A 6,857-nucleotide genomic window follows, 5' to 3' on the forward strand; every position below is an offset into this window, starting at 1 on the left:
AAAAAAAAAAAAAAAAAAAAAATGCATGTGTGGTTTACCTATGTGACAAACCTGCACATCCTGCACATATATCCCAGAACTTAAATTAAATTTAATTTGATTTAAAAATAAAATAAATGCATTTTTTTTGCATACATGTTTATTGCAGCACTATTCACAGTAGTAAAGACTTGGAACCAACCCAAATGCCCATCAATGATAGACTGGATAAAGAAAATGTGGCACACATATACGCCATGGAATACTATGCAGCCATAAAAAAGGATGAGTTCATGTCCTTTGCAGGGATATGGATGAAGCTGGAAACCATCATTCTCAGCAAACTAACACAGGAACTGAAAACCAAACACCCAAACACTGCATGTTCTCGTCATAAGTGGGAGTTGAATAATGAGAACGCATGGACACTGGGAGGGGAATATCACACACTGGGTCCTGTTGGGGGGTTGAGGACTAGGAGAGGAATAGCATTAGGAGAAATACCTAATGTAGATGATGGGTTGATAAGTGCAGCAAACCACCATGGCATGTGTGTATATATGTAACAAACCTGCAGGTTCTACACATGTATCCCAGAACTGAAAGTCTAATTTAAAATATGCATTTATTTTATTTTACTTTTAATTCATTAGGCAATTTAATGTGATAAGAATTTATATTCTTTTTGTCACATAAATCCTTATAAAAAGTAATAATTGTGGAAGCATAAGAATTTACTGCAATAAACTGAACAAAATGCTTAAAATTCAAAAATGCAATTTACTCCAAAGAACTTAGAATTAAAAATGAAAAACTACTCAGAGTATACATATTTACACTTATCTCTTGTAGAGCATATGTTTCCTTCCAAGCTATGCAGGGATTTACCATTTGCCATGTTTTCACAGATTAAATATTGTTAAATGCTCCAAGTCACAGTTCATGGCTACTTTCAAGATTAAAACTAATAAAAAAATCTGTTTTAAATACATTCTTATTATTTGACACTTTAGTGGCTCTAAATCATACAAAGACAGTCAATTTTATTCCTCTTTACTTCAATATTATAACTGTTAGTGTATTGAATATTAATATAATCAATTGCAAAACATCTTTTTCAATTATATATCTTTTTAATTCTATAAAGTAATATACTAGATACTTTTACAAAGTTGGCAGAGATATTAAAGTCTTAAGTATTCTTTTTACCTCACTTTTCCTCCTCTATGTACAATTATGTGTTTATATTTTTATCACTTTTTGCTTTTTTCTAACTATTCCTTTTAAAAGCAAACAAGAATTATAAAATATATAGGGTACTCTGTGTATAACTTTAACCTTTTCTTCTGTGTCTTAGTAGCAATAATATTTCACCTGGAATTCAGGGATATAATATCTTAAGTGGCATGTCTATACAATTCCCTTATGGTAATTACACTTTAAAATTATAATGCATTCATTGTTACTACAAACTACAAATAGGCCAAATTGTATTCTGATTTGTTTATGCTTATTTTAATAATCTTGAAAAATATTATTTTTATGTACAATTTATTTTTTCTTGGCCTGTCAGGGCTGATATTAACATGTACACTATATGTTTATACTAAATATAGCTCAATTCTTTAAAATACTTTTATCCACTCCTCCAAAACCCAAAATCACTTCTGCAGAAACCTATCAATTAATGGGCTTATATCCAAATATTCAGTATAAGACATCAAAATTTAATATTAGGAGTACATAATTTGATTCAATAGAGAATCATGTTACATAGATATTGTATAGATACTTTACTGAGATTTTTTATTTTTCTTATAATGGATTCATCTGCTTAACAGTGTTCTGGGTTACAATTATTGTGTTCATGTCTTATATGGAAGAACAGACCCAGAATTACTTTATGAGAGATATCTTATTTCTAGAAAGCCCTCTGTTCAGCTATGGAAAGAATTTTGAACTCTAAGAAGACCCTTAAATGAACTACAGAAGGTAGCCACCTTCCTCCTGCTGCCCTTTCTTCCAGCTCAGCTTCTAGCTGGGTTTCAGTTTTTTTATCTTAAAAAAGAAAGTAAAATTAGTGCCTACCTCATAGAATTATTGTGTTGATTAGATAAAATATTAGAAGCACTGTGTGCCAGCCAGTATGTAGCATTCAGTAAATTCTCAATAATTGTTAGCTGTTTTGGTAACTGCGTATTAACATAGTTAAAGCTCTAAGAAGTCCTTTAGCAAAGACGTTTACTTTGCTTAACTTTATCTGAACATTTCCTTATCTTATTAGAGCCTGTTTACAATCCACTATTGACTTAGGAAACAGACTGTTTGACAGTTGTGCTGCCAACCTGGGCAGGTTGTTTTGCCCTTTTTAGGGGTGTGTGTGTTTGTGTGTGTGTGTGTGTGAGAGAGAGAGAGAGAGAGAGAGAGAGAGAGAGAGAGAGAGAATTGTCATTTGCCTTTATGCCACAGGCCAAGTTGAAACATATTTTATAAAAACATCCCAATGATATTTCCTGTTTTAGATATTGAAGAGCTCAATTTGGTGACATTGCCTCCAACATTACACATTATGTCCTCTTTATAGGAACCCTCTGCATTAATTGTTCCTCTATATCAGGTCAAGGAAAAGCAATGGTCTCTTTATGAGGTAAGTTTTTAAAATTAATTTTTAATAGACTACAAACTATAAGCAAATAATTTAGAGTTTGTGTAGTAAAGTTTTGTGTGTTTTTTTTTTCTTTTTCTTGTCATCCTTACGCAGGGGCCATGCTAATTGTCTCTGTCTCATTACAGTTTTAGTATATGTGCTGCTGAAGTGAGCATGCAAAGCCATTTATTAAATGATACCTTTATCAACTACACTACCCAGAATAAAAATAACATTTTATTCCTAGTTTCTAGCAGAGTCCCTGGCAACTAGTAGGAAACCATTAAATGCTTTTCTAATAAAATAATAAAAGCAGTTAACAATGATTATTTTATCTAGATAATTATCTTTGTAGTTATAATGCAAATATTCTTAAAAAAATTACTTATATTGTTTAAAAACAGCAGGTTGTATCATAACATGCACTTGAGGTGGTCTATGAAATTCCACTCTCTACAGCACTGCGCTCCACCACCTGACATCTTCCCAAAATTTCTCAACTTTGTTCAGGTTTCTGTTCTTCTTTGTACTCAAAGAATTCGAGCCATCCCTGGCAGCAGGAAGTGAATTCTGATTTGTCTAAGCTAGTCATGGAGGTTCCATTCTACCAACCAATAATCTTAAAGTATGGGAATAGTTGTAGTTCTGGTCAATTGTATGAGAAGAAAAATATGTTGGGGAAACACTTGGAAAATATTCTTCACTTTTTAAAATCAGTAGACAAAAAGCATTAATCTCTTTTGCTGGTGGTCATTGTTGCCATGTCTGGATATGATGTCTGGAACTCGGGGTAAGCCAAAGAGCAAAGTCAGTAAGTGTGAAGATTGGAGGGAGAGCAGAGATATGGGAGAAAACTAAGTTGTTCGTTTTCTTTTCATGTCACCAATCCTGAAGTTGTCCTTTCCTGTTCTTTTCTGAGCTTCTGAATTAGTGAATTAGTAACTTTTCAAATAAAACCCAAATAGCTCCATTGAAACGGTGATTTTCTGTTACTTTCAGTCAGAGCATCCTAACTCCCAACACTTTTTCCTGGAATTTTAAATCACCAAATCTACTTTTTGTATTTTAAACATGTTAGGTGTGATGATACTTTTATTTTCATCTTATTTCACTAAGGTTACAGATGCTAGACAACCCTTCTCTCAGATTCATTGGCATTTTGTTAAATTGAATTTCTTTTGACTTATATTGAGAAATGTTAATCTGAATAGAAATGCTCTATTTTTAAACATAAACACTTATTAAAGTTACACTTTTAGAGTACATAAATGAAAGGAAACTTTAGAACTGATGAACACTTTGCCTTGATAAATGTCCCACTATTTTCGATTCATGGTGATTTTGTTTTCTTCAACATATGTTAAAAACACAGAACATTTTAGTCTCATACGTTGGCAAATCTCAAGTAAACACTCTAGGTCTGGCAAACTGATTGCAATTGATATATTCTTTACGAATACCTTTAATTGCACATTTCAAAACTGAGTCCCCCTGGGCCTGAAATTTCTCTCGAGAGAATTTATCATATAGAATTTAGTAGAATGGGCAGGCACTTGCATTTTCTTCATTTCTCTTTGTCGTATTTGTATGTCTCAGTATTTTGGATTTGAACACCCTGATGGAATATGTCTTTACTTTTCTGCTTGTGAAACATACTAAATAAGATAGAGGCTATTTCTCTGGAGAAAAAAAATAAGCCAAGGGCAATAAATTCTGTTTTTATGTCCTTTCTATTAAGAGAAATCCAGTATATCAAATGTTAAGTAGAGCAACACCTGAAATAAAAATTTGTATTGGTTTAGTTTAGGGATTTGAGAAAAGAAAAAAAAAAAAACTCATTCACCAGAAAATTCTAAACTTGTAGCATTTTTATTCAATTGTGAAATGATTAACTTTTTATCCATGCTAAACTTCTTCTTCCAACAATTTCTATTTGCAAATTCAAATGATTTTCAATAGACTGAAGCATATTTATGTGACCTCCTTTTAATTACCAATTTCACACATAGACAAGCAATTGATGAAAAGCAGAGACAATGACTTTAAATAAAGACAGATTAAAACTTTGTACTTAAGTTACTATGGGAATTACTAATTGAATCAGTAAATAAAAATTTCAATCGCCATTAGGATCTGATGCAATTATTTTCTGTGCAGTTAACTGCTATGTGCGTATTTACCTATTGCTAAACATAGTTTCTTTAGAAGTTGGTCAACTAATTTAGAGAGAAAACTTGCATATTCTCAGGGAGGCTATGCTATAAAATCCATCAATTATAATTTTTCTCTCCATAAAATTTTAGAATTCCAAAAAATACATTCATAAGAATTTTTAACTATATTTGTTGAAGCCTAAACTTCTGGAGTATACAAATACATTTTTGTTTCATCAACTGTCTTCCAAAAGCCATAATACTATACACAATGTAAATACATACTCATGGCAAACCGTCTGTGTTCAAAATAATTTGGTAATTAATAGCCTAAACAAAGTTATACTAAAGAACTTCTACTGTAGGACTTCTCTGAGCTTTTAAATTGATAATGCTTATTGTACATATCAAGAAGGGGATAACATAGATATTATTTTTCATACTTGTTTCACCTTGGAATCCTACTAGCCACGTGCAGGCATGTGTGTGTGTGTGTAGAGGGGCTGTTTTGTTAGGCATCCATCACTGTGTTTCAAGACATCATGTAAGACACAACTTAGGAATATTAGAAAAAGCATCAACATGAGTGTCTTTAGTTTATTCTCACACCTTTGGGGAAACCTGACTTGATTAAATAATGGTGAAATGTATAAAGTTTACTTAATGCAATACATTTGTACATGGCTGTTTTTATTGATTTAAATATTGCTATAAACTATCACTCTGTAAAATTTTTTATCAATGTATAGTAATATTTTTCCTTATTTAACTTATACAAGGTCTTAATCTCATAAATTTAGAAAGCATTTGAGCCATGTTTATAGGTTAGCAAATTTTTTTTAGTGTTTGAAGGAAATATCTTCTCTTTAGTATACTAAGATGTTTATTAAGTGATGGCTTCATGTAATAAAAAGATTAATGTAATTTGTAAAATTAAATATCTTGCTCATTTACTCCTATATTTCTGGCCCTTGTAATCAAATAAACTGTATAGCCATTACTTACTCCCCCACAATACATCATTTGCTTGTCAAGAGGTATTTTTCACCATAAACAAATGTTATTATAGAGAAAATACCTTTAATTTATATTTACCAAAATAACTTACTTTCTTTTAATCCCCTTATTTGTGAACTAGCCATCTATCTTCTATCTATTTAGCCATCTATCATAATATCTCTGGTGGAGGAGCACCTCTCAATTTTCCACAAAGGACTAAACCTACTGGAATCATGTTCCTTCTCTCCCAAGAACTTTGGCTTTCTCACTGGGGTTGCAGAATTCACTGGTCTGCCCTTTGGTCTCTTTTCCTGCATGAACACATTTCATTCGTTTGTTAGAAAACGCTTCAAAAAACTTAACTCTTTTTTTCCTTTCTAACTTCAGTGATTTGCTTAATACATTATTGAGACATGATCAGCTATAGCAGCATTAGAAAAGAGTTTAAAATCATGCTATTTCTCACCAGGAGGCCTGGATTGAAAACTTCACTGTTGTAACCTCCTCTGTACCTTTTATTGTACACCAAACAATAACTCCTGGATTGGTTTTCTCTTCTGTAAAATTGGAATCATATTCACATGGTGGGGCTATTTGGAGCTTGTCAGTGTGTAAACGCCTTGTTAAGAGTGATGGGGTATTTTCAGAAAGTGACTAGCTCAGAGTGAACCAAGTTAAACCCTTCTCCATGGGGGTTTATGCAGAGAAAGCAGTGGTGAGAACACTGCCTTCTGGAGCAGAGTCCTGAAATAGACCTCTGTCTAAAGGGAGAGCTTTTATTAAGAAAAAAAAAAAATAGACTGTGTTATAGACAATTCCAGTCCACAAAATAATAGAATGAGACAGGCAACTGTTCTTTCTTATTCTCTCTTGGCCCCACTGCCTCCTCTCTTGTTTCTCCTTGTCAAGCCTTCCTATATCTGACTCCAACCTCCTTATCCCTCTTTTTTTTTTTTACCATAGTACTTTCTCCATAGGTTACTATTATTTTACCAGTGTATTAAAATATTACTTATTAAAATATTGTGTTTTACAAGTTGCCCATCCTAGGTGAGCTCAGATGGCAGCCTCCAAAGGTA

At 32.5% G+C, this 6,857-nt stretch overlaps 1 non-coding gene across 1 annotated transcript; it reads right to left on the reverse strand.

The window, feature by feature from the left end:
- Window positions 1–2,694: 2,694 nt before the first annotated feature.
- Window positions 2,695–2,802, reverse strand: LOC119472365. Its single transcript, XR_005201509.1, has one exon. It is a non-coding gene; the product is annotated as a U6 spliceosomal RNA (small nuclear RNA).
- Between the last annotated feature and the right edge of the window lie 4,055 nt (window positions 2,803–6,857).

This window comes from Cebus imitator, unplaced genomic scaffold (genome assembly GCF_001604975.1).
Source record: "Cebus imitator isolate Cc_AM_T3 unplaced genomic scaffold, Cebus_imitator-1.0 Scaffold96, whole genome shotgun sequence".
NCBI classification, from domain to species: Eukaryota; Metazoa; Chordata; class Mammalia; order Primates; family Cebidae; genus Cebus; species Cebus imitator.